We start from the raw sequence: 26952 nt of genomic DNA, 5'->3' as shown, positions 1-26952 counted from the left end.
AGGTACAGATAGTCCTAGTAGGGGTGGGGTGAAGGTACAGATAGCCCTAGTGGGGGTGGGGTGAAGGTACAGATAGCCCTATTGTGGTTGGGGTGGGGTGAAGGTACAGATAGCACTGGTGGGGGTGGGGTGAAGGTACAGATAGCCCCAGTGCGGGTGGGATGGTGTGAATGTACAGATAGCCGTAGTGGGGGTGGGGTGGAGTGAAGGTACAGATAGTCCTAGTGGGGGTGGGGTGATGGTACAGATAGCCCTAGTGGGGGTGGGGTGAAGGTACAGATAGCCCTAGTGCAGGTGGGGTGGTTTGAAAGTACAGATAGTCCTATGCGGTTGGGGTTGGTTGAAGGTACAGATAGTCCTAGTGGGGGTTGGGTAGGGGAAAGGTAGAGATAGAACTAGTGTGGGTGGGTTGGGGTGAAGGTACAGATAAACCAAGTGGGGGTTGGGGTGGTGTGAAGGTACAGATAGACCTAGTGGATGTGGGGAGGGGTGAAGGTACAGATAGCCCTAGTGGGGGTGGGGTGAAGGTACAGATAGCCCTAGTGAGGGTGGGGTGAAGGTAAAGATAGCCCTAGTGGGATTGGGGTGAAGGCACACATATCCCTAGTGGGTGTGGGGTGAAGGTACAGATAGTCCTAGACGGGGATGGGGTGAAGGTACAGATAGTCCTAGTGGGGGTGGGGTGGGGTGAAGGTACAGGTAGCCCTAGTGGCGGTGGGGTGAAGGTACAGATAGCCCTTGTGGGGGTGGGGTGAAGGTACAAATAGCCCTTTTGGAAGGGGGTTGCGGGAAGGTACAGATAGCCCTATTGGGAGTGGGGTGAAGGTACAGATAGCCCGAGTGGGGGTGGGGTGAAGGTACAGATAGCCCTAGTGGGCGTGGGGTGAAGGTACAGATATCCCTAGTGGGTGTGGGGTGAAGGTACAGATAGTCCTAGACGGGGATGGGGTGAAGGTACAGATAGTCCTAGAGGGGGTGGGGTGGGGTGAAGGTACAGGTAGCCCTAGTGGCGGTGGGGTGAAGGTACAGATAGTCCATGTGGGGGTGGGGTGGGGTGAAGGTACAGATAGCCCTTGTTGGGGTGGGGTGAAGGTACAAATAGCTCTTTTGGGGGTGGGGTTGGGGGAAGGTACAGATAGCCCTAGTGGGGGTGGGGTGAAGTTACAGATAGCCCTAGTGGGGGTGGGGTGAAGGTACAGATAGACCTAGTGGGGGTGGGGTGGGGTGAAGGTACAGATAGCCCTATTGGGGGGTGGGGTGAAGGTACAGATAGCCCTATTGGGGGTGGGGTGAATGTACAGATAGCCCTTGTGGGGGTGGGTTGAATGTACAGATAGCCCTAGTGGGGTGGGGGTGGGGTGAAGGTAAAGATAGCCCTAGTGCATGTGGGGTGGTTTGAAGGTACAGATAGTCCTAGTGGGGGTTGGGTGGGGGAAAGGTACAGATAGCCCTAGTGGGGGTTGGGTGGGGAAAAGGTACAGATAGATCTTGTGTGGGTGCGTTGGGGTGAAGGTACAGATAGCCCTAGTGGGGGTGGGGAGGGGGTGAAGGTACAGATAGCCCTAGTAGGGGTGGGGTGAAGGTACAGATAGCCCTCGTGGGGGTGGGGTGAAGGTACAGATAGTCATAGTGGGGGTGGGGTGAAGGTACAGATAGCCCTAGTGGGGGTGGGGTGAAGGTAGAGATAGCCCTAGTGGGTGTGGGGTTATGGTACAGTTAGCCCTAGTTGGGGTGGGGTCGATGGGGGGGTGAAGGTACAGATAGCCTTAGTGAGGGTGGGTTGGTGTGAAGGTACAGATAGTCCTAGTGGGGGTGGGGTGAATGTACAGAGAGTAATTGTGGGGGTCGGGGTGGGGTGAAGGTACAGATAGTCCTAGTGGGGGTGGGGTGAAGGTACAGATAGCCCTAGTGTGGGTGGGGTGAAGGTACAGATAGTCCTAGTGGGGGTTGTGTGTAGGTACAGAGAGCCCTAGTGGGGGTGGGGTGAAGGTACAGAGAGCCCGAGTGGGGGTTGTGTGTAGGTACAGAGAGCCCTACTGGGGGTGGGGTGGGGTGAAGGTACAGATAGCCCTAGTGGGGTGGGGTAAAGGTACAGATAGTCCTAGTGGGGGTGGGGTGAAGGTAAAGATAGTCCTAGTGGGGGTGGCGTGAAGGTACAGATAGTCCTAGTGGGGGTGGGGTGGGGTGAAGGTACAGATAGCCCTAGTGGGGTGGCTTGAAGGTACAGATAGCCCTAGTGGGGGAGGGGTGAAGGTACAGATAGCCCTAGTGGGGGTGGGGTGGGGTGAAGGTACAGATAGCCCTAGTGGGGGTGGGGTGAAGGTACAGATAGCCCTAGTGGGGGTGGGGTGAAGGTACAGATAGCCCTAGTGGGGAAGGGGTGGGTTAAAGGTACAGATAGCCCTAGTGGGGGGTGGTGTGGTGTGAAGGTACAGATAGCCCTGGTGGGGGTGGGGTGAAGGTACAGATAGCCGTAGTGGGGGTGGGGTGAAGGTACAGATAGCGCTAGTGGGGGTGGGGGGACGGTGCAGATAGCCCTAGTGGGATTGGGGTGAAGGTACAGATAGTCATAGTGGTGGTGGGGTGAAGGTACAGATAGCCCTAGTGGGGGTGGGGTGAAGGTACAGATAGTCCTAGTGGGGGTGGGGTGCAGGTACAGATAGTCCTGGCGGGGGTGGGGTGAAGGTACAGATGGTCCTAGTGGGGGAGGGGTGAAGGTAAAGATAGTCCTAGTGGGGGTGGGGTGAAGGTACAGATAGCCCAAGTGGGGGTGGGGTGAAGGTACAGATAGCCCTAGTGGGGGTGGGGTGAAGGTACAGATAGACGTAGTGGGGGTGGGGTGGTGTGAAGGTACAGATAGTCCTAGTGGGAGTGGGGTGAAGGTACAGATAGTCCTAGAGGGGGTGGGGTGAAGGTACAGATAGCCCTAGTGGGGGTGGGGTGGGGTGAAGGTACAGATAGTCCTGGTGGGGGTGGGGTGAAGGTAGAGATAGACCTAGTGGGGGTGGGGTCGGGTGAAGGTACAGATAGTCCTAGTGGGTGTGTGGTTAAGGTACAGTTAGCCCTAGTTGCGGTGGGGGTCGATGGGGGGGTGAAGGTACAGATAGCCTTAGTGGGGGTGGGTTGGGGTGAAGGTACAGATAGTCCTAGTGGGGGTGGGGTGAATGTACAAAGAGTACTTGTGGCGGGTCGGGGTGGGGTGAAGGTACAGTTAGTCCTAGTGGGGGTGGGGTGAAGGTACAGATAGCCCTAGTGGGGGTGGGGTGAAGGTACAGATAGCCCTAGTGGGGGTGGGGTGAAGTTACTGATAGCCTTAGTGGGGGTTGTGTGTAGGTACAGAGAGCACTAGTGGGGGTGGGGTGGGTTGAAGGTACAGATAGCCCTAGTGGGGGTGGGGTGAATGTACAGAGAGTACTTGTGGGGGGTCGGGGTGGGGTGAAGGTACAGTTAGTCCTAGTGGGGGTGGGGTGAAGGTACAGATAGCCCTAGTGGGGGTGGGGTGAAGGTACAGATAGCCCTAGTGGGGGTGGGGTGAAGGTACTGATAGCCCTAGTGGGGGTGGTGTGAAGGTACAGATAGCCCTAGTGGGGGTTGTGTGTAGGTACAGATAGCCCTAGTGGGGGTGGGGTGAAGGTACAGATAGCCCTAGTGGGGGTGGGGTGAAGGTACAGATAGTCATAGTGGGGGTGGGGTGAAGGTACAGATAGTCATAGTGGGGGTGGGGGGAAAGTGCAGATAGTCATAGTGGGAGTGGGGTGAAGGTACAGATAGCCCTAGTGGGGGTGGGGGTGGGGTGAAGGTAAAGATAGTCCTAGTGGGGGTGGCGTGAAGGTACAGATAGTCCTAGTGGGGGTGGGGTGGGGTGAAGGTACAGATAGCCCTAGTGGGGGTGGGCTGAAGGTACAGATAGCCCTAGTGGGGGTGAGATGAAGGTACAGATAGCCCTAGAGGGGGGTGGGGTGGGGTGAAGGTACAGATAGCCCTAGTGGGGGTGGGGTGAAGGTACAGATAGCCCTAGTGGGGGAGGGGTGGGGTGAAGGTACAGATAGCCCTAGTGGGGGTGGTGTGGTGTGAAGGTACAGATAGCCCTGGTGGGGGTGGGGTGAAGGTACAGATAGCCCTAGTGGGGGTGGGGTGAAGGTACAGATAGCGCTAGTGGGGGTGGGGGGACGGTGCAGATAGCCCTAGTGGGATTGGGGTGAAGGTACAGATAGTCATAGTGGTGGTGGGGTGAAGGTACAGATAGCCCTAGTGGGGGTGGGGTGAAGGTACAGATAGTCCTAGTGGGGGTGGGGTGAAGGTACAGATAGTCCTGGCGGGGGTGGGGTGAAGGTACAGATGGTCCTAGTGGGGGAGGGGTGAAGGTAAAGATAGTCCTAGTGGGGGTGGGGTAAAGGTACAGATAGCCCAAGTGGGGGTGGGGTGAAGGTACAGATAGCCCTAGTGGGGGTGGGGTGAAGGTACAGATAGACGTAGTGGGGGTGGGGTGGTGTGAAGGTACAGATAGTCCTAGTGGGAGTGGGGTGAAGGTACAGATAGTCCTAGAGGGGGTGGGGTGAAGGTACAGATAGCCCTAGTGGGGGTGGGGTGGGGTGAAGGTACAGATAGTCCTGGTGGGGGTGGGGTGAAGGTAGAGATAGACCTAGTGGGGGTGGGGTCGGGTGAAGGTACAGATAGTCCTAGTGGGTGTGTGGTTAAGGTACAGTTAGCCCTAGTTGCGGTGGGGGTCGATGGGGGGGTGAAGGTACAGATAGCCTTAGTGGGGGTGGGTTGGGGTGAAGGTACAGATAGTCCTAGTGGGGGTGGGGTGAATGTACAAAGAGTACTTGTGGGGGGTCGGGGTGTGGTGAAGGTACAGTTAGTCCTAGTGGGGGTGGGGTGAAGGTACAGATAGCCCTAGTGGGGGTGGGGGTGAAGGTACAGATAGCCCTAGTGGGGGTGGGGTGAAGTTACTGATAGCCTTAGTGGGGGTTGTGTGTAGGTACAGAGAGCACTAGTGGGGGTGGGGTGGGTTGAAGGTACAGATAGCCCTAGTGGGGGTGGGGTGAATGTACAGAGAGTACTTGTGGGGGGTCGGGGTGGGGTGAAGGTACAGTTAGTCCTAGTGGGGGTGGGGTGAAGGTACAGATAGCCCTAGTGGGGGTGGGGTGAAGGTACAGATAGCCCTAGTGGGGGTGGGGTGAAGGTACTGATAGCCCTAGTGGGGGTGGGGTGAAGGTACAGATAGCCCTAGTGGGGGTTGTGTGTAGGTACAGAGAGCACTAGTGGGGGTGGGGTGGGTTGAAGGTACAGATAGCCCTAGTGGGGGTGGGGTGAAGGTACAGATAGCCCTAGTGGGGGTGGGGTGAAGGTACAGATAGCCCTAGTGGGGGTGGGGTGAAGGTACAGATAGTCATAGTGGGGGTGGGGTGAAGGTACAGATAGTCATAGTGGGGGTGGGGGGAAAGTGCAGATAGTCATAGTGGGAGTGGGGTGAAGGTACAGATAGCCCTAGTGGGGGTGGGGGTGGGGTGAAGGTACAGATAGCCCTAGTGGGGGTGGGGGTGGGGTGAAGGTACAGATAGCCCTAGTGGGGGTGGGGGTGGGGTGAAGGTACAGATAGCCCTAGTGGGGGTGGGGGTGGGGTGAAGGTACAGATAGCCCTAGTGGGGGTGGGGTGAAGTTACATATAGTCATAGTGGGGGTGGGGTGAAGGTACAGATAGCCCTAGTGGGGGTGGGGTGAAGGTACAGATAGTCATAGTGGGGGTGGGGTGAAGGTACAGATAGCCCTAGTGGGGGTGGGGGTGGGGTGAAGGTACAGATAGCCCTAGTGGGGGTGGGATGGGGTGAAGGTACAGATAGCCCTAGTGGGGGTGGGGTGAAGGAACAGATAGCCCTAGTGGGGGTGGGGTGGGGTGAAGGTACAGATAGCCCTAGTGGGGGTGGGGTGAAGGTACAGATAGCCCTAGTGGGGGTGGGGTGAAGGTACAGATAGTCCTAGTCGGGGTGGGGTGAAGGTACAGATAGCCCTAGTGGGGGTGGGGTGAAGGTACAGATAGCCCAAGTGGGGGTCGGGTGGGGTGAAGGTACAGATAGCCCTAGTGGGGGTGGGGTGAAGGTACAGATAGCCCTAGTGGGGGTCGGGTGAAGGTACAGATAGCCCTAGTGGGGGTTGGGTGAAGTTACAGATAGCCCTAGTGGGGGTGGGGTGAAGGTGCAGATAGCCCTAGTGGGGGTCGGTTGGGGAGAAGTTACAGATAGCCCTAGTGGGGGTGGGGTGTGGTGAAGGTACAGATAGTCCTAGTGGGTGTGGGCTGAAGGTACAGATAGCCGTAGTGGGGGTGGGGTGAAGGTACAGATAGCCCTAGTGGGGTTGGGGTGAAGGTACAGATAGCCCTAGTGGGGGTGGGGTGAAGGTACAGATAGCCCAAGTGGGGGTGGGTTGAAGGTACAGATAGCCCTAGTGGGGGTGGGGTGAAGGTACAGATAGCCCAAGTGGGGGTCGGGTGGGGTGAAGGTACAGATAGCCTTAGTGGGGGTGGGGAGAAGGTACAGATAGCCCTAGTGGGGGTCGGGTGAAGGTACAGATAGCCCTAGTGGGGGTTGGGTGAAGTTACAGATAGCCCTAGTGGGGGTGGGGTGATGGTGCAGATAGCCCTAGTGGGGGTCGGTTGGGGAGAAGGTACAGATAGCCCTAGTGGGGGTGGGGTGTGGTGAAGGTACAGATAGTCCTAGTGGGTGTGGGGTGAAGGTACAGATAGCCGTAGTGGGGGTGGGTTGAAGGTACAGATAGCCCTGGTGGGGGTGCGGTGAAGGTACAGATGGCCCTAGTGAGGGTGGGGTGAATGTACAGATAGCCCTAGTGGGGGTGGGGTGAAGGTACAGATAGCCCTAGTGGGGGTGGGGTGGGGTGAAGGTACCGATAGGCTTAGTGGGGGTGGGGTGAAGGTACAGATAGCCCTAGTGGGGGTGGGGTGAAGGTACAGATAGCCCTAGTGGGGGTGGGTTGGGGTGAAGGTACAGATAGCACTAGTGGGGGTGGGGTGAAGGTACAGATAGCCCTAGTGGGGTTGGGGTGAAGGTACAGATAGTCCTAGTGGGGGTGGGGTGAAGGTACAGATTGCCCTTGTGGGCGTGGGGTGAAGGTACAGATAGTCCTAGTGGGGGTGGGGTGGGGTGAAGGTACATATAGCCTTAGTGGGGATGGGGTGAAGGTACAGATAGTCCTAGTGGGGGTGGGGGTGGGGTAAAGGTACGGATAGCCCTAGTGGGGGTGGGGTGAAGGTGCAGATAGCCCAAGTGGGGGTCGGGTGGGGTGAAGGTACAGATAGCCTTAGTGGTGGTGGGGGTGGGGTGAAGGTACAGATAGCTTTAGTGGTGGTGGGGGTGGGGTGAAGGTGCAGATAGCCCTAGTATGGGTGGGGTGAAGGTACAGATAGCCCTAGTGGGGGTGGGGTGAAGGTACAAATAGCCCTAGTGGGGGTTGGGTGAAGGTACAGATAGCCCTAGTGGGGATGGGGTGAAGGTTCAGATAGTCCTAGTGGGGGTCGGGTGAAGTTACAGATCTTCCTATTGGGGGTGGGGTGAAGGTACAGATAGTCCTAGTGGGGGTTGGGTGAAGGTACAGATAGCCCTAGTGGGGGTGGGTGTGAAGGTACAGATAGACCTAGTGGGGGTGGGGTGAAGGTACAGATAGTCCTAGTGGGGGTGGGGTGAAGGTACCGATAGTCCTAGTGGGGGTTGGGTGAAGGTACAGATTGCCCTGGTGGGGGTAGGGTGAAGGTACAGATAGCCCTAGTGGGGGTGGGGTGAATGTACAGAGAGTACTTGTGGGGGGTCGGGGTTGGGTGAAGGTACAGTTAGTCCTAGTGGGGGTGGGGTGAAGGTACAGATAGCCCTAGTGGGGGTGGGGTGAAGGTACAGATAGCCCTAGTGGGGGTGGGGTGAAGGTACTGATAGCCCTAGTGGGGGTGGGGTGAAGGTACAGATAGCCCTAGTGGGGGTTGTGTGTAGGTACAGATAGCCCTAGTGGGGGTGGGGTGAAGGTACAGATAGCCCTAGTGGGGGTTGTGTGTAGGTACAGATAGTCATAGTGGGGGTGGGGTGAAGGTACAGATAGTCATAGTGGGGGTGGGTGGAAAGTGCAGATAGTCATAGTGGGAGTGGGGTGAAGGTACAGATAGCCCTAGTGGGGGTGGGGGTGGGGTGAAGGTAAAGATAGTCCTAGTGGGGGTGGCGTGAAGGTACAGATAGTCCTAGTGGGGGTGGGGTGGGGTGAAGGTACAGATAGCCCTAGTGGGGTGGCTTGAAGGTACAGATAGCCCTAGTGGGGGAGGGGTGAAGGTACAGATAGCCCTAGTGGGGGTGGGGTGGGGTGAAGGTACAGATAGCCCTAGTGGGGGTGGGGTGAAGGTACAGATAGCCCTAGTGGGGGTGGGGTGAAGGTACAGATAGCCCTAGTGGTGGTGGGGTGGGGTAAAGGTACAGATAGCCCTTGTGGGGGTGGTGTGGTGTGAAGGTACAGATAGCCCTGGTGGGGGTGGGGTGAAGGTACAGATAGCCCTAGTGGGGGGGGGGTGAAGGTACAGATAGCGCTAGTGGGGGTGGGGGGACGGTGCAGATAGCCCTAGTGGGATTGGGGTGAAGGTACAGATAGTCATAGTGGTGGTGGGGTGAAGGTACAGATAGCCCTAGTGGGGGTGGGGTGAAGGTACAGATAGTCCTAGTGGGGGTGGGGTGAAGGTACAGATAGCCCTAGTGGGGGTGGGGTGAAGGTACAGATAGCCCTAGTGGGGGTGGGGTGAAGGTACTGATAGCCCTAGTGGGGGTGGGGTGAAGGTACAGATAGCCCTAGTGGGGGTTGTGTGTAGGTACAGAGAGCACTAGTGGGGGTGGGGTGGGTTGAAGGTACAGATAGCCCTAGTGGGGGTGGGGTGAAGGTACAGATAGCCCTAGTGGGGGTGGGGTGAAGGTACAGATAGCCCTAGTGGGGGTGGGGTGAAGGTACAGATAGTCATAGTGGGGGTGGGGTGAAGGTACAGATAGTCATAGTGGGGGTGGGGGGAAAGTGCAGATAGTCATAGTGGGAGTGGGGTGAAGGTACAGATAGCCCTAGTGGGGGTGGGGGTGGGGTGAAGGTACAGATAGCCCTAGTGGGGGTGGGGGTGGGGTGAAGTTACAGATAGCCCTAGTGGGGGTGGGGGTGGGGTGAAGGTACAGATAGCCCTAGTGGGGGTGGGGGTGGGGTGAAGGTACAGATAGCCCTAGTGGGGGTGGGGTGAAGGTACATATAGTCATAGTGGGGGTGGGGTGAAGGTACAGATAGCCCTAGTGGGGGTGGGGTGAATGTACAGATAGTCATAGTGGGGGTGGGGTGAAGGTACAGATAGCCCTAGTGGGGGTGGGGGTGGGGTGAAGGTACAGATAGCCCTAGTGGGGGTGGGATGGGGCGAAGGTACAGATAGCCCTAGTGGGGGTGGGGTGAAGGTACAGATAGCCCTAGTGGGGGTGGGGTGGGGTGAAGGTACAGATAGCCCTAGTGGGGGTGGGGTGAAGGTACAGATAGCCCTAGTGGGGGTGGCGTGAAGGTACAGATAGTCCTAGTGGGGGTGGGGTGAAGGTACAGATAGCCCTAGTGGGGGTGGGGTGAAGGTACAGATAGCCCAAGTGGGGGTCGGGTGGGGTGAAGGTACAGATAGCCCTAGTGGGGGTGGGGTGAAGGTACAGATAGCCCTAGTGGGGGTCGGGTGAAGGTACAGATAGCTCTAGTGGGGGTTGGGTGAAGTTACAGATAGCCCTAGTGGGGGTGGGGTGAAGGTGCAGATAGCCCTAGTGGGGGTCGGTTGGGGAGAAGTTACAGATAGCCCTAGTGGGGGTGGGGTGTGGTGAAGGTACAGATATTCCTAGTGGGTGTGGGGTGAAGGTACAGATAGCCGTAGTGGGGGTGGGGTGAAGGTACAGATAGCCCTAGTGGGGTTGGGGTGAAGGTACAGATAGCCCTAGTGGGGGTGGGGTGAAGGTACAGATAGCCCAAGTGGGGGTGGGTTGAAGGTACAGATAGCCCTAGTGGGGGTGGGGTGAAGGTACAGATAGCCCAAGTGGGGGTCGGGTGGGGTGAAGGTACAGATAGCCTTAGTGGGGGTGGGGTGAAGGTACAGATAGCCCTAGTGGGGGTCGGGTGAAGGTACAGATAGCCCTAGTGGGGGTTGGGTGAAGTTACAGATAGCCCTAGTGGGGGTGGGGTGAAGGTGCAGATAGCCCTAATGGGGGTCGGTTGGGGAGAAGGTACAGATAGCCCTAGTGGGGGTGGGGTGTGGTGAAGGTACAGATAGTCCTAGTGGGTGTGGGGTGAAGGTACAGATAGCCGTAGTGGGGGTGGGGTGAAGGTACAGATAGCCCTAGTGGGGTTGGGGTGAAGGTACAGATAGCCCTAGTGGGGGTGGGGTGAAGGTACAGATAGCCCAAGTGGGGGTGGGTTGAAGGTACAGATAGCCCTGGTGGGGGTGCGGTGAAGGTACAGATGGCCCTAGTGAGGGTGGGGTGAATGTACAGATAGCCCTAGTGGGGGTGGGGTGAAGGTACAGATAGCCCTAGTGGGGGTCGCGTGGGGTGAAGGTACCGATAGGCTTAGTGGGGGTGGGGTGAAGGTACAGATAGCCCTAGTGGGGGTGGGGTGAAGGTACAGATAGCCCTAGTGGGGGTGGGTTGGGGTGAAGGTACAGATAGCACTAGTGGGGGTGGGGTGAAGGTACAGATAGCCCTAGTGGGGTTGGGGTGAAGGTACAGATAGTCCTAGTGGGGGTGGGGTGAAGGTACAGATAGCCCTAGTGGGCGTGGGGTGAAGGTACAGATAGTCCTTGTGGGGGTGGGGTGGGGTGAAGGTACATATAGCCTTAGTGGGGATGGGGTGAAGGTACAGATAGTCCTAGTGGGGGTGGGGGTGGGGTAAAGGTACGGATAGCCCTAGTGGGGGTGGGGTGAAGGTGCAGATAGCCCAAGTGTGGGTCGGGTGGGGTGAAGGTACAGATAGCCTTAGTGGTGGTGGGGGTGGGGTGAAGGTACAGATAGCTTTAGTGGTGGTGGGGGTGGGGTGAAGGTACAGATAGCCCTAGTGGGGGTGGGGTGAAGGTACAGATAGTCATAGTGGGGGTGGGGTGAAGGTACAGATAGCCCTAGTGGGGGTGGGGGTGGGGTGAAGGTACAGATAGCCCTAGTGGGGGTGGGATGGGGTGAAGGTACAGATAGCCCTAGTGGGGGTGGGGTGAAGGTACAGATAGCCCTAGTGGGGGTGGGGTGGGGTGAAGGTACAGATAGCCCTAGTGGGGGTGGGGTGAAGGTACAGATAGCCCTAGTGGGGGTGGCGTGAAGGTACAGATAGTCCTAGTGGGGGTGGGGTGAAGGTACAGATAGCCCTAGTGGGGGTGGGGTGAAGGTACAGATAGCCCAAGTGGGGGTCGGGTGGGGTGAAGGTACAGATAGCCCTAGTGGGGGTGGGGTGAAGGTACAGATAGCCCTAGTGGGGGTCGGGTGAAGGTACAGATAGCCCTAGTGGGGGTTGGGTGAAGTTACAGATAGCCCTAGTGGGGGTGGGGTGAAGGTGCAGATAGCCCTAGTGGGGGTCGGTTGGGGAGAAGTTACAGATAGCCCTAGTGGGGGTGGGGTGTGGTGAAGGTACAGATAGTCCTAGTGGGTGTGGGCTGAAGGTACAGATAGCCGTAGTGGGGGTGGGGTGAAGGTACAGATAGCCCTAGTGGGGTTGGGGTGAAGGTACAGATAGCCCTAGTGGGGGTGGGGTGAAGGTACAGATAGCCCAAGTGGGGGTGGGTTGAAGGTACAGATAGCCCTAGTGGGGGTGGGGTGAAGGTACAGATAGCCCAAGTGGGGGTCGGGTGGGGTGAAGGTACAGATAGCCTTAGTGGGGGTGGGGAGAAGGTACAGATAGCCCTAGTGGGGGTCGGGTGAAGGTACAGATAGCCCTAGTGGGGGTTGGGTGAAGTTACAGATAGCCCTAGTGGGGGTGGGGGTGATGGTGCAGATAGCCCTAGTGGGGGTCGGTTGGGGAGAAGGTACAGATAGCCCTAGTGGGGGTGGGGTGTGGTGAAGGTACAGATAGTCCTAGTGGGTGTGGGGTGAAGGTACAGATAGCCGTAGTGGGGGTGGGGTGAAGGTACAGATAGCCCTAGTGGGGTTGGGGTGAAGGTACAGATAGCCCTAGTGGGGGTGGGGTGAAGGTACAGATAGCACAAGTGGGGGTGGGTTGAAGGTACAGATAGCCCTGGTGGGGGTGCGGTGAAGGTACAGATGGCCCTAGTGAGGGTGGGGTGAATGTACAGATAGCCCTAGTGGGGGTGGGGTGAAGGTACAGATAGCCCTAGTGGGGGTCGGGTGGGGTGAAGGTACCGATAGGCTTAGTGGGGGTGGGGTGAAGGTACAGATAGCCCTAGTGGGGGTTGGGGTGAAGGTACAGATAGCCCTAGTGGGGGTTGGGGTGAATGTACAGATAGCCCTAGTGGGGGATGGGGTGAAGGTACAGATAGCCCTAGTGGGGTTGGGGTGAAGGTACAGATAGTCCTAGTGGGGGTGGGGTGAAGGTACAGATAGCCCTAGTGGGCGTGGGGTGAAGGTACAGATAGTCCTAGTGGGGGTGGGGTGGGGTGAAGGTACATATAGCCTTAGTGGGGATGGGGTGAAGGTACAGATAGTCCTAGTGGGGGTGGGGGTGGGGTAAAGGTACGGATAGCCCTAGTGGGGGTGGGGTGAAGGTGCAGATAGCCCAAGTGGGGGTCGGGTGGGGTGAAGGTACAGATAGCCTTAGTGGTGGTGGGGGTGGGGTGAAGGTACAGATAGCTTTAGTGGTGGTGGGGGTGGGGTGAAGGTGCAGATAGCCCTAGTATGGGTGGGGTGAAGGTACAGATAGCCCTAGTGGGGGTGGGGTGAAGGTACAAATAGCCCTAGTGGGGGTTGGGTGAAGGTACAGATAGCCCTAGTGGGGATGGGGTGAAGGTTCAGATAGTCCTAGTGGGGGTCGGGTGAAGTTACAGATCTTCCTATTGGGGGTGGGGTGAAGGTACAGATAGTCCTAGTGGGGGTTGGGTGAAGGTACAGATAGCCCTAGTGGGGGTGGGTGTGAAGGTACAGATAGACCTAGTGGGGGTGGGGTGAAGGTACAGATAGTCCTAGTGGGGGTGGGGTGAAGGTACCGATAGTCCTAGTGGGGGTTGGGTGAAGGTACAGATTGCCCTGGTGGGGGTAGGGTGAAGGTACAGATAGCCCTAGTGGGGGTGGGGTGAATGTACAGAGAGTACTTGTGGGGGGTCGGGGTTGGGTGAAGGTACAGTTAGTCCTAGTGGGGGTGGGGTGAAGGTACAGATAGCCCTAGTGGGGGTGGGGTGAAGGTACAGATAGCCCTAGTGGGGGTGGGGTGAAGGTACTGATAGCCCTAGTGGGGGTGGGGTGAAGGTACAGATAGCCCTAGTGGGGGTTGTGTGTAGGTACAGATAGCCCTAGTGGGGGTGGGGTGAAGGTACAGATAGCCCTAGTGGGGGTTGTGTGTAGGTACAGATAGTCATAGTGGGGGTGGGGTGAAGGTACAGATAGTCATAGTGGGGGTGGGGGGAAAGTGCAGATAGTCATAGTGGGAGTGGGGTGAAGGTACAGATAGCCCTAGTGGGGGTGGGGGTGGGGTGAAGGTAAAGATAGTCCTAGTGGGGGGTGGCGTGAAGGTACAGATAGTCCTAGTGGGGGTGGGGTGGGGTGAAGGTACAGATAGCCCTAGTGGGGTGGCTTGAAGGTACAGATAGCCCTAGTGGGGGAGGGGTGAAGGTACAGATAGCCCTAGTGGGGGTGGGGTGGGGTGAAGGTACAGATAGCCCTAGTGGGGGTGGGGTGAAGGTACAGATAGCCCTAGTGGGCGTGGGGTGAAGGTACAGATAGCCCTAGTGGTGGTGGGGTGGGGTAAAGGTACAGATAGCCCTTGTGGGGGTGGTGTGGTGTGAAGGTACAGATAGCCCTGGTGGGGGTGGGGTGAAGGTACAGATAGCCCTAGTGGGGGGGGGGTGAAGGTACAGATAGCGCTAGTGGGGGTGGGGGGACGGTGCAGATAGCCCTAGTGGGATTGGGGTGAAGGTACAGATAGTCATAGTGGTGGTGGGGTGAAGGTACAGATAGCCCTAGTGGGGGTGGGGTGAAGGTACAGATAGTCCTAGTGGGGGTGGGGTGAAGGTACAGATAGCCCTAGTGGGGGTGGGGTGAAGGTACAGATAGCCCTAGTGGGGGTGGGGTGAAGGTACTGATAGCCCTAGTGGGGGTGGGGTGAAGGTACAGATAGCCCTAGTGGGGGTTGTGTGTAGGTACAGAGAGCACTAGTGGGGGTGGGGTGGGTTGAAGGTACAGATAGCCCTAGTGGGGGTGGGGTGAAGGTACAGATAGCCCTAGTGGGGGTGGGGTGAAGGTACAGATAGCCCTAGTGGGGGTGGGGTGAAGGTACAGATAGCCCTAGCGGGGGTGGGGTGAAGGTACAGATAGTCCTAGTGGGGGTGGGGGGAAAGTGCAGATAGTCATAGTGGGAGTGGGGTGAAGGTACAGATAGCCCTAGTGGGGGTGGGGGTGGGGTGAAGGTACAGATAGCCCTAGTGGGGGTGGGGGTGGGGTGAAGTTACAGATAGCCCTAGTGGGGGTGGGGGTGGGGTGAAGGTACAGATAGCCCTAGTGGGGGTGGGGGTGGGGTGAAGGTACAGATAGCCCTAGTGGGGGTGGGGTGAAGGTACAGATAGTCATAGTGGGGGTGGGGTGAAGGTACAGATAGCCCTAGTGGGGGTGGGGTGAAGGTACAGATAGCCCTAGCGGGGGTGGGGTGAAGGTACAGATAGCCCTAGTGGGGGTTGTGGCGGGGTGAAGGTACAGATAGCCCTAGCGGGAGTGGGATGGGTCTGAGGTACAGATAGCTCTAGTGGGGGTGGGGTGAAGGTACAGATAGCGCTACTGGGGGTGGGGTGGGGTGAAGGTACAGATATTCCTAGTGGGGGTGGGGTGAAGGTACAGATAGCCCTAGTGGGGGTGGGGTGAAGGTACAGATAGTCCTAGTGGGGGTGGGGTGAAGGTACAGATAGCCCTAGTGGGGGTGGGGTGAAGGTACAGATAGCCCAAGTGGGGGTCGGGTGGGGTGAAGGTACAGATAGCCCTAGTGGGGGTGGGGTGAAGGTACAGATAGCCCTAGTGGGGGTCGGGTGAAGGTACAGATAGCTCTAGTGGGGGTTGGGTGAAGTTACAGATAGCCCTAGTGGGGGTGGGGTGAAGGTGCAGATAGCCCTAGTGGGGGTCGGTTGGGGAGAAGTTACAGATAGCCCTAGTGGGGGTGGGGTGTGGTGAAGGTACAGATATTCCTAGTGGGTGTGGGGTGAAGGTACAGATAGCCGTAGTGGGGGTGGGGTGAAGGTACAGATAGCCCTAGTGGGGTTGGGGTGAAGGTACAGATAGCCCTAGTGGGGGTGGGGTGAAGGTACAGATAGCCCAAGTGGGGGTGGGTTGAAGGTACAGATAGCCCTAGTGGGGGTGGGGTGAAGGTACAGATAGCCCAAGTGGGGGTCGGGTGGGGTGAAGGTACAGATAGCCTTAGTGGGGGTGGGGTGAAGGTACAGATAGCCCTAGTGGGGGTCGGGTGAAGGTACAGATAGCCCTAGTGGGGGTTGGGTGAAGTTACAGATAGCCCTAGTGGGGGTGGGGTGAAGGTGCAGATAGCCCTAATGGGGGTCGGTTGGGGAGAAGGTACAGATAGCCCTAGTGGGGGTGGGGTGTGGTGAAGGTACAGATAGTCCTAGTGGGTGTGGGGTGAAGGTACAGATAGCCGTAGTGGGGGTGGGGTGAAGGTACAGATAGCCCTAGTGGGGTTGGGGTGAAGGTACAGATAGCCCTAGTGGGGGTGGGGTGAAGGTACAGATAGCCCAAGTGGGGGTGGGTTGAAGGTACAGATAGCCCTGGTGGGGGTGCGGTGAAGGTACAGATGGCCCTAGTGAGGGTGGGGTGAATGTACAGATAGCCCTAGTGGGGGTGGGGTGAAGGTACAGATAGCCCTAGTGGGGGTCGCGTGGGGTGAAGGTACCGATAGGCTTAGTGGGGGTGGGGTGAAGGTACAGATAGCCCTAGTGGGGGTGGGGTGAAGGTACAGATAGCCCTAGTGGGGGTGGGTTGGGGTGAAGGTACAGATAGCACTAGTGGGGGTGGGGTGAAGGTACAGATAGCCCTAGTGGGGTTGGGGTGAAGGTACAGATAGTCCTAGTGGGGGTGGGGTGAAGGTACAGATAGCCCTAGTGGGCGTGGGGTGAAGGTACAGATAGTCCTTGTGGGGGTGGGGTGGGGTGAAGGTACATATAGCCTTAGTGGGGATGGGGTGAAGGTACAGATAGTCCTAGTGGGGGTGGGGGTGGGGTAAAGGTACGGATAGCCCTAGTGGGGGTGGGGTGAAGGTGCAGATAGCCCAAGTGTGGGTCGGGTGGGGTGAAGGTACAGATAGCCTTAGTGGTGGTGGGGGTGGGGTGAAGGTACAGATAGCTTTAGTGGTGGTGGGGGTGGGGTGAAGGTGCAGATAGCCCTAGTATGGGTGGGGTGAAGGTACAGATAGCCCTAGTGGGGGTGGGGTGAAGGTACAAATAGCCCTAGTGGGGGTTGGGTGAAGGTACAGATAGCCCTAGTGGGGATGGGGTGTAGGTTCAGATAGTCCTAGTGGGGGTCGGGTGAAGTTACAGATCTTCCTATTGGGGGTGGGGTGAAGGTACAGATAGTCCTAGTGGGGGTGGGGGTGAAGGTACAGATAGCCCTAGTGGGGGTGGGTGTGAAGGTACAGATAGACCTAGTGGGGGTGGGGTGAAGGTACAGATAGTCCTAGTGGGGGTGGGGTGAAGGTACCGATAGTCCTAGTGGGGGTTGGGTGAAGGTACAGATAGCCCTGGTGGGGGTAGGGTGAAGGTACAGATAGCCCTAGTGGGTGTGGGGTGAAGGTACAGATAGCCCTAGTGGGGTTGGGGTGGGGTGAAGGTACAGATAGCCCTAGTGCGGGTGGGGTGAAGTTACAAATAGCTCTAGTGGGGGTGGGGTGAAGGTACAGATTGTCCTAGTGGGGGTGGGGTTGAAGGTACAGATAGCCCAAGTGGGGGTGGGGTGAAGGTACAAATAGTCCTACTGGGGGTGGGGTGAAGGTACAGATAGCCCTAGTGGGGGTGGGGTGAAGGTACAGATTTTCCGAGTGGGGGTGGGGTGAAGGTACAGATAGTACGAGTGGGGGTGGGGGTGGGGTGAAGTTACAGATAGCCCTAGTGGGAGTGGGGGTGGGGTGAAGGTACAGATAGCCCTAGTGGGGGTGGGGGTGGGGTGAAGGTACAGATAGCCCTAGTGGGGGTGGGGGTGGGGTGAAGGTACAGATAGCCCTAGTGGGGGTGGAGGTGGGGTGAATGTACAGATAGTCCTAGTGGGGGTGGGGTGGGGTGTATGTACGGATAGTCCTAGTGGGGGTGGGGTGAAGGTACAGATATCTCTAGTGGGGTCGGGGTGAAGGTACAGATAGTCCTAGTGGGGGCGGGTTAGGGGTGAAGGTACAGATAGCCTTAGTGGTGGTGGGGGTGGGGTGAAGGTACAGATAGCCCTAGTGGGGGTGGGGTGAAGGTACAGATAGCCCTAGTGGGGGTGGGGTGAAGGTACAGATAGTCCTAGTGGGTGTGGGGTGAAGGTACAGATAGTCCTAGTAGGGGTGGGGTGAAGGTACAGATAGCCCTATTGGGGGTGGGGTGAAGGTACAGATAGCCCTATTGTGGTTGGGGTGGGGTGAAGGTACAGATAGCACTGGTGGGGGTGGGGTGAAGGTACAGATAGCCCCAGTGCGGGTGGGATGGTGTGAATGTACAGATAGCCGTAGTGGGGGTGGGGTGGAGTGAAGGTACAGATAGTCCTAGTGGGGGTGGGGTGAAGGTACAGATAGCCCTAGTGGGGGTGGGGTGAAGGTACAGATAGCCCTAGTGCAGGTGGGGTGGTTTGAAAGTACAGATAGTCCTATGCGGTTGGGGTTGGTTGAAGGTACAGATAGTCCTAGTGGGGGTTGGGTAGGGGAAAGGTAGAGATAGAACTAGTGTGGGTGGGTTGGGGTGAAGGTACAGATAAACCAAGTGGGGGTTGGGGTGGTGTGAAGGTACAGATAGACCTAGTGGATGTGGGGAGGGGTGAAGGTACAGATAGCCCTAGTGGGGGTGGGGTGAAGGTACAGATAGCCCTAGTGAGGGTGGGGTGAAGGTAAAGATAGCCCTAGTGGGATTGGGGTGAAGGCACACATATCCCTAGTGGGTGTGGGGTGAAGGTACAGATAGTCCTAGACGGGGATGGGGTGAAGGTACAGATAGTCCTAGTGGGGGTGGGGTGGGGTGAAGGTACAGGTAGCCCTAGTGGCGGTGGGGTGAAGGTACAGAGAGCCCTTGTGGGGGTGGGGTGAAGGTACAAATAGCCCTTTTGGAAGGGGGTTGCGGGAAGGTACAGATAGCCCTATTGGGAGTGGGGTGAAGGTACAGATAGCCCGAGTGGGGGTGGGGTGAAGGTACAGATAGCCCTAGTGGGCGTGGGGTGAAGGTACAGATATCCCTAGTGGGTGTGGGGTGAAGGTACAGATAGTCCTAGACGGGGATGGGGTGAAGGTACAGATAGTCCTAGAGGGGGTGGGGTGGGGTGAAGGTACAAATAGCTCTTTTGGGGGTGGGGTTGGGGGAAGGTACAGATAGCCCTAGTGGGGGTGGGGTGAAGTTACAGATAGCCCTAGTGGGGGTGGGGTGAAGGTACAGATAGACCTAGTGGGGGAGGGGTGGGGTGAAGGTACAGATAGCCCTATTGGGGGGTGGGGTGAAGGTACAGATAGCCCTATTGGGGGTGGGGTGAATGTACAGATAGCCCTTGTGGGGGTGGGTTGAATGTACAGATAGCCCTAGTGGGGTGGGGTGGGGTGAAGGTAAAGATAGCCCTAGTGCATGTGGGGTGGTTTGAAGGTACAGATAGTCCTAGTGGGGGTTGGGTGGGGGAAAGGTACAGATAGCCCTAGTGGGGGTTGGGTGGGGGAAAGGTACAGATAGATCTTGTGTGGGTGCGTTGGGGTGAAGGTACAGATAGCCCTAGTGGGGGTGGGGAGGGGGTGAAGGTACAGATAGCCCTAGTAGGGGTGGGGTGAAGGTACAGATAGCCCTCGTGGGGGTGGGGTGAAGGTACAGATAGTCATAGTGGGGGTGGGGTGAAGGTACAGATAGCCCTAGTGGGGGTGGGGTGAAGGTAGAGATAGCCCTAGTGGGTGTGGGGTTAAGGTACAGTTAGCCCTAGTTGGGGTGGGGGTCGATGGGGGGGTGAAGGTACAGATAGCCTTAGTGGGGATGGGTTGGTGTGAAGGTACAGATAGTCCTAGTGGGGGTGGGGTGAATGTACAGAGAGTAATTGTGGGGGTCGGGGTGGGGTGAAGGTACAGATAGCCCTAGTGTGGGTGGGGTGAAGGTACAGATAGTCCTAGTGGGGGTTGTGTGTAGGTACAGAGAGCCCTAGTGGGGGTGGGGTGAAGGTACAGAGAGCCCGAGTGGGGGTTGTGTGTAGGTACAGAGAGCCCTACTGGGGGTGGGGTGGGGTGAAGGTACAGATAGCCCTAGTGGGGTGGGGTAAAGGTACAGATAGTCCTAGTGGGGGTGGGGTGAAGGTAAAGATAGTCCTAGTGGGGGTGGCGTGAAGGTACAGATAGTCCTAGTGGGGGTGGGGTGGGGTGAAGGTACAGATAGCCCCAGTGGGGTGGCTTGAAGGTACAGATAGCCCTAGTGGGGGAGGGGTGAAGGTACAGATAGCCCTAGTGGGGGTGGGGTGGGGTGAAGGTACAGATAGCCCTAGTGGGGGTGGGGTGAAGCTACAGATAGCCCTAGTGGGGGTGGGGTGAAGGTACAGATAGCCCTAGTGGTGGTGGGGTGGGGTAAAGGTACAGATAGCCCTAGTGGGGGTGGTGTGGTGTGAAGGTACAGATAGCCCTGGTGGGGGTGGGGTGAAGGTACAGATAGCCGTAGTGGGGGTGGGGTGAAGGTACAGATAGCGCTAGTGGGGGTGGGGGGACGGTGCAGATAGCCCTAGTGGGATTGGGGTGAAGGTACAGATAGTCATAGTGGTGGTGGGGTGAAGGTACAGATAGCCCTAGTGGGGGTGGGGTGAAGGTACAGATAGTCCTAGTGGGGGTGGGGTGAAGGTACAGATAGTCCTGGCGCGGGTGGGGTGAAGGCACAGATGGTCCTAGTGGGGGAGGGGTGAAGGTAAAGATAGTCCTAGTGGGGGTGGGGTGAAGGTACAGATAGCCCAAGTGGGGGTGGGGTGAAGGTACAGAAGCCCTAGTGGGGGTGGGGTGAAGGTACAGATAGACGTAGTGGGGGTGGGGTGGTGTGAAGGTACAGATAGTCCTAGTGGGAGTGGGGTGAAGGTACAGATAGTCCTAGAGGGGGTGGGGTGAAGGTACAGATAGCCCTAGTGGGGGTGGGGTGGGGTGAAGGTACAGATAGTCCTGGTGGGGGTGGGGTGAAGGTAGAGATAGACCTAGTGGGGGTGGGGTCGGGTGAAGGTACAGATAGTCCTAGTGGGTGTGTGGTTAAGGTACAGTTAGCCCTAGTTGCGGTGGGGGTCGATGGGGGGGTGAAGGTACAGATAGCCTTAGTGGGGGTGGGTTGGGGTGAAGTTACAGATAGTCCTAGTGGGGGTGGGGTGAATGTACAAAGAGTACTTGTGGGGGGTCGGGGTGGGGTGAAGGTACAGTTAGTCCTAGTGGGGGTGGGGTGAAGGTACAGATAGCCCTAGTGGGGGTGGGGTGAAGGTACAGATAGCCCTAGTGGGGGTGGGGTGAAGTTACTGATAGCCTTAGTGGGGGTTGTGTGTAGGTACAGAGAGCACTAGTGGGGGTGGGATGGGTTGAAGGTACAGATAGCCCTAGTGGGGGTGGGGTGAATGTACAGAGAGTACTTGTGGGGGGTCGGGGTGGGGTGAAGGTACAGTTAGTCCTAGTGGGGGTGGGGTGAAGGTACAGATAGCCCTAGTGGGGGTGGGGTGAAGGTACAGATAGCCCTAGTGGGGGTGGGGTGAAGGTACTGATAGCCCTAGTGGGGGTGGGGTGAAGGTACAGATAGCCCTAGTGGGGGTTGTGTGTAGGTACAGAGAGCACTAGTGGGGGTGGGGTGGGTTGAAGGTACAGATAGCCCTAGTGGGGGTGGGGTGAAGGTACAGATAGCCCTAGTGGGGGTGGGGTGAAGGTACAGATAGACCTAGTGGGGGTGGGGTGAAGGTACAGATAGTCATAGTGGGGGTGGGGTGAAGGTACAGATAGTCATAGTGGGGGTGGGGGGAAAGTGCAGATAGTCATAGTGGGGGTGGGGTGAAGGTACAGATAGCCCTAGTGGGGGTGGGGGTGGGGTGAAGGTACAGATAGCCCTAGTGGGGGTGGGGGTGGGGTGAAGGTACAGATAGCCCTAGTGGGGGTGGGGGTGGGGTGAAGGTACAGATAGCCCTAGTGGGGGTGGGGGTGGGGTGAAGGTACAGATAGCCCTAGTGGGGGTGGGGTGAAGGTACATATAGTCATAGTGGGGGTGGGGTGAAGGTACAGATAGCCCTAGTGGGGGTGGGGTGAAGGTACAGATAGCCCAAGTGGGGGTGGGGGTGGGGTGAAGGTACAGATAGCCCTAGTGGGGGTGGGGTGAAGTTACAGATAGCCCTAGTGGGGGTGGGGTGGGGTCAAGGTACAGATAGCCCTAGTGGGGGTGGGGTGAAGGTACAGATAGCCCTAGTGGGGGTGGCGTGAAGGTACAGATAGTCCTAGTGGGGGTGGGGTGAAGGTTACAGATAGCCCTAGTGGGGGTGGGGTGAAGGTACAGATAGCCCAAGTGGGGGTCGGGTGGGGTGAAGGTACAGATAGCCCTAGTGGGGGTGGGGTGAAGGTACAGATAGCCCTAGTGGGGGTCGGGTGAAGGTACAGATAGCCCTAGTGGGGGTTGGGTGAAGTTACAGATAGCCCTAGTGGGGGTGGGGTGAAGGTGCAGATAGCCCTAGTGGGGGTCGGTTGGGGAGAAGTTACAGATAGCCCTAGTGGGAGTGGGGTGTGGTGAAGGTACAGATAGTCCTAGTGGGTGTGGGGTGAAGGTACAGATAGCCGTAGTGGGGGTGGGGTGAAGGTACAGAGAGCCCTAGTGGGGTTGGGGTGAAGGTACAGATAGCCCTAGTGGGGGTGGGGTGAAGGTACAGATAGCCCAAGTGGGGGTGGGTTGAAGGTACAGATAGCCCTAGTGGGGGTGGGGTGAAGGTACAGATAGCCCAAGTGGGGGTCGGGTGGGGTGAAGGTACAGATAGCCTTAGTGGGGGTGGGGTGAAGGTACAGATAGCCCTAGTGGGGGTCGGGTGAAGGTACAGATAGCCCTAGTGGGGGTTGGGTGAAGTTACAGATAGCCCTAGTGGGGGTGGGGTGAAGGTGCAGATAGCCCTAGTGGGGGTCGGTTGGGGAGAAGGTACAGATAGCCCTAGTGGGGGTGGGGTGTGGTGAAGGTACAGATAGTCCTAGTGGGTGTGGGGTGAAGGTACAGATAGCCGTAGTGGGGGTGGGGTGAAGGTACAGATAGCCCTAGTGGGGTTGGGGTGAAGGTACAGATAGCCCTAGTGGGGGTGGGGTGAAGGTACAGATAGCCCAAGTGGGGGTGGGTTGAAGGTACAGATAGCCCTGGTGGGGGTGCGGTGAAGGTACAGATGGCCCTAGTGAGGGTGGGGTGAATGTACAGATAGCCCTAGTGGGGGTGGGGTGAAGGTACAGATAGCCCTAGTGGGGGTCGGGTGGGGTGAAGGTACCGATAGGCTTAGTGGGTTTGGGGTGAAGGTACAGATAGCCCTAGTGGGGGTGGGGTGAAGGTACAGATAGCCCTAGTGGGGGTGGGTTGGGGTGAAGGTACAGATAGCACTAGTGGGGGTGGGGTGAAGGTACAGATAGCCCTAGTGGGGTTGGGGTGAAGGTACAGATAGTCCTAGTGGGGGTGGGGTGAAGGTACAGATAGCCCTAGTGGGTGTGGGGTGAAGGTACACATAGTCCTAGTGGGGGTGGGGTGGGGTGAAGGTACATATAGCCTTAGTGGGGATGGGGTGAAGGTACAGATAGTCCTAGTGGGGGTGGGGGTGGGGTAAAGGTACGGATAGCCCTAGTGGGGGTGGGGTGAAGGTGCAGATAGCCCAAGTGGGGGTCGGGTGGGGTGAAGGTACAGATAGCCTTAGTGGTGGTGGGGGTGGGGTGAAGGTACAGATAGCTTTAGTGGTGGTGGGGTGAAGGTACAAATAGCCCTAGTGGGGGTTGGGTGAAGGTACAGATAGCCCTAGTGGGGGTGGGGTGAAGGTTCAGATAGTCCTAGTGGGGGTGGGGTGAAGTTACAGATCTTCCTATTGGGGGTGGGGTGAAGGTACAGATAGTCCTAGTGGGGGTGGGGGTGAAGGTACAGATAGCCCTAGTGGGGGTGGGTGTGAAGGTACAGATAGACCTAGTGGGGGTGGGGTGAAGGTACAGATAGTCCTAGTGGGGGTGGGGTGAAGGTACCGATAGTCCTAGTGGGGGTTGGGTGAAGGTACAGATAGCCCTGGTGGGGGTAGGGTGAAGGTACAGATAGCCCTAGTGGGTGTGGGGTGAAGGTACAGATAGCCCTAGTGGGGTTGGGGTGGGGTGAAGGTACAGATAGCCCTAGTGCGGGTGGGGTGAAGTTACAAATAGCTCTAGTGGGGGTGGGGTGAAGGTACAGATTGTCCTAGTGGGGGTGGGGTTGAAGGTACAGATAGCCCAAGTGGGGGTGGGGTGAAGGTACAAATAGTCCTACTGGGGGTGGGGTGAAGGTACAGATAGCCCTAGTGGGGGTGGGGTGAAGGTACAGATTTTCCGAGTGGGGGTGGGGTGAAGGTACAGATAGTACGAGTGGGGGTGGGGGTGGGGTGAAGTTACAGATAGCCCTAGTGGGAGTGGGGGTGGGGTGAAGGTACAGATAGCCCTAGTGGGGGTGGGGCTGGGGTGAAGGTACAGATAGCCCTAGTGGGGGTGGGGGTGGGGTGAAGGTACAGATAGCCCTAGTGGGGGTGGAGGTGGGGTGAATGTACAGTTAGTCCTAGTGGGGGTGGGGTGGGGTGAATGTACAGTTAGTCCTAGTGGGGGTGGGGTGAAGGTACAGATATCTCTAGTGGGGTCGGTGTGAAGGTACAGATAGTCCTAGTGGGGGCGGGTTAGGGGTGAAGGTACAGATAGCCTTAGTGGTGGTGGGGGTGGGGTGAAGGTACAGATAGCCCTAGTGGGGGTGGGGTGAAGGTACAGATAGCCCTAGTGGGGGTGGGGTGAAGGTACAGATAGTCCTAGTGGGTGTGGGGTGAAGGTACAGATAGTCCTAGTAGGGGTGGGGTGAAGGTACAGATAGCCCTAGTGGGGGTGGGGTGAAGGTACAGATAGCCCTAGTGTGGGTGGGGTGAAGGTACAGATAGCGTTATTGGGGGTGGGGTGAAGGTACAGATAGCCCTAGTGGGGGTGGGGAGGGGTGAAGGTACAGATAGTCATAGTGGGGGTGGGGTGAAGGTACAGATAGCCCTAGTTGGGGTGGGGGTGGAGGGAAGGTGCAGATAGCCCTAGTGGGGGTGGGGTGAAGGTACAGATAGCCCTAGTGGGGGTGGATTGAAGGTACAGATAGTCCTAGTGGGGGTGGGGTGAAGGTACGGATAGCCCTAGTGGGGGTCGGGTGGGGTGAAGGTACTGATAGCCTTAGTGGGGGTGGGGTGAAGGTACAGATAGCCTTAGTGGGGGTGGGGTGAAGGTACAGATAGCCCTAGTGGGGGTGGGGTGAAGGTACAGATAGTCCTAGTGGGGGTGGGGTGAAGGTACAGATAGTCCAAGTGGGAGAGGGGTGAAGGTACAGATAGCCGTAGTGGGGCTGGAGTGGGGTGAGGGTACAGATAGCCCTAGTGGGGGTGGAGTGGGGTGAAGGTACAGATAGCCCTAGTGGGGGTGGGGTGGGGTGAAGGTACAGATAGCCCTATTGGGGGTGGGGTGGGGTGAAGGTACAGATAGCCCTAGTGGGGGTGGGGTGGGGAGAATGTGCAGATAGCCCTAGTGGGGGTGGTATGAAGGTACCAATAGCCCTAGTGGTGGTGGGGTGAAGGTTCAAATAATCCTAGTGGGGGTGGGGTGAAGGTACAAATAGTCCTAGTGGGGGTGGGGTGGGGTGAAGGTACCGATAGTCCTAGTGGGGGTGGGTTGGGGTGAAGGTACAGATAGCCCTAGTGGGGGTGGGGTGAAGTTACAGATAGCCCTAGTGGTGGTGGGGTGTGGTGAAGGTACAGATAGCCCTAGTGGGGTTGGGTGAAGGTACAGATAGCCCTAGTGGGGGTGGGGTGAAGGTACAGATAGCCCTAGTGGGGGTGGGTTGGTGTGAATGTACAGCTAGCCCTAGTGGGGGTGGGATGAATGTACAGATAGTCCTAGTGGGGGTGGGGAGAAGGTACAGAAAGCCCTAGTGGGGGTGGGGTGGGGTGAAGGTACAGATAGCCCTAGTGGGGGTGGGGTGGGGTGAAGGTACAGATAGCCCTAGTGGGGGTGGTGTGGGGTGAAGGTACATATAGCCCTAGTGGGGGTGGTATGAAGGTACAGATAGTCCTAGTGGGGGTTGGGTGAAGGTACAGATAGCCCTAGTGGGGGTGGGGTGAAGGTACAGATATTCTTAGTGGGGGTGGGGTGAAGGTACAAATAGCCCTAGTGGGGGTGGGGTGAAGGTACAGATAGCCCTAGTGGGGGTGGGGTGAAGGTACAGATATTCTTAGTGGGGGTGGGGTGAAGGTACAAATAGCCCTAATGGGGGTGGGGTGAAGTTACAGATAGCCCTAATGGGGGTGGGGTGAAGTTACAGATAGCCCTAGTGGGGGTGGGGTGAAGGTACAGATAGCCCTAGTGGCGGTGGGGTGAAGGTTCAAATAGTCCTAGTGGGGGTGGGGTGACAGTACAGATAGTCCTAGTGGGGGTGGGGTGAAGGTACAGATAGTCCTAGTGGGGGTGGGGTGAAGGTACAGATGGTCCTAGTGGGGGTGGGGTGAAGGTACAGATAGCCCTAGTGGGGGTGGGGTGAAGGTACAGATACCCCTATTCCGGGAGGCTGTACAGTGCCGAGTTGCAAGATGTGGGTCTGTCCCTCCAGTTTGCTTTGAGCTTCTCTGGGACAATGCAGCAGACCGAGGGCGGACATGTGGGTGCGAGAGCGGGTGGTGTGTTAAGATGGCGAGTGTCAGGGACCTCTGGGTCCTGTTTGGGGACAGAGTGAACGTGTTCCCCTTAGCGGCTCACCCAGTCTGCGCTTGGGCTCTCCAATGGAGGGGAGACCTCTCTGGGAGCCTGTTACGCAGGAACAGGAGGAGGCCATTCAGCCCCTCTCGAGGCTGTTACACAGGAACAGCAGGTGGGTCCACTCAGCCCCTCTCGAGCCTGTTACACCGGAATAGGAGGAGGCCATTCAGCCCCTCTCGAGGCTGTTACACAGGAACAGGAGGAGTCCATTCCTTCCTCTAGCTCATTGCAGTTTTCCCCATTCTTTGCTCTCGGGATCTTGCTGTGTACAAAGTGACTGTTCCGTTTGTTTACCTGACATAAGGCTCCACGTGAAGTTAAGTCACCCGGGGTCTGTTTTCTAACAGCCCGTGGCTGTGACAGTAACTACGGACGCTCAGTTCACCTCATTGTTGCTTGCTCAGGGACCTGGTGTCTCTCACCTGATTGGTCCCCGGGCCGTCACATGACCAATGGCGCTCCTCCACCTAGGGCCCAAAAGGTGTGTCACCCTCACGGACGTAACGCCTGGCAGGGCACGCGGTCTGTCCCGCGATGTGCTTCGGCCTCCAACAGCCTTACCCCAAGCAACCAGTTTCAGGCTAAGCGCATCATAGCGAGGTTTATTGC

At 57.6% G+C, this 26952-nt stretch overlaps 1 long non-coding RNA gene across 1 annotated transcript in view; it reads right to left on the bottom strand.

Annotated features, from left to right (window-relative positions):
• Positions 1-26952, bottom strand: part of LOC121273156 — a 66173-nt gene that overhangs the window by 36529 nt on the left and 2692 nt on the right. Inside the window, exon 3 of the long non-coding RNA XR_005941952.1 lies at positions 26766-26952. This exon is cut by the window's right edge and continues 397 nt beyond it. This is a non-coding gene — a long non-coding RNA (uncharacterized LOC121273156). The remainder of the gene's footprint in view (positions 1-26765) is intronic.

The sequence above is a fragment of the Carcharodon carcharias genome, chromosome 40, assembly GCF_017639515.1.
Source record: "Carcharodon carcharias isolate sCarCar2 chromosome 40, sCarCar2.pri, whole genome shotgun sequence".
In the NCBI taxonomy this organism is placed as follows: domain Eukaryota; kingdom Metazoa; phylum Chordata; class Chondrichthyes; order Lamniformes; family Lamnidae; genus Carcharodon; species Carcharodon carcharias.
The sequence above is the reverse complement of the archived record's forward strand: the minus strand, read 5'-3'. Positions and strand labels throughout refer to the sequence as shown.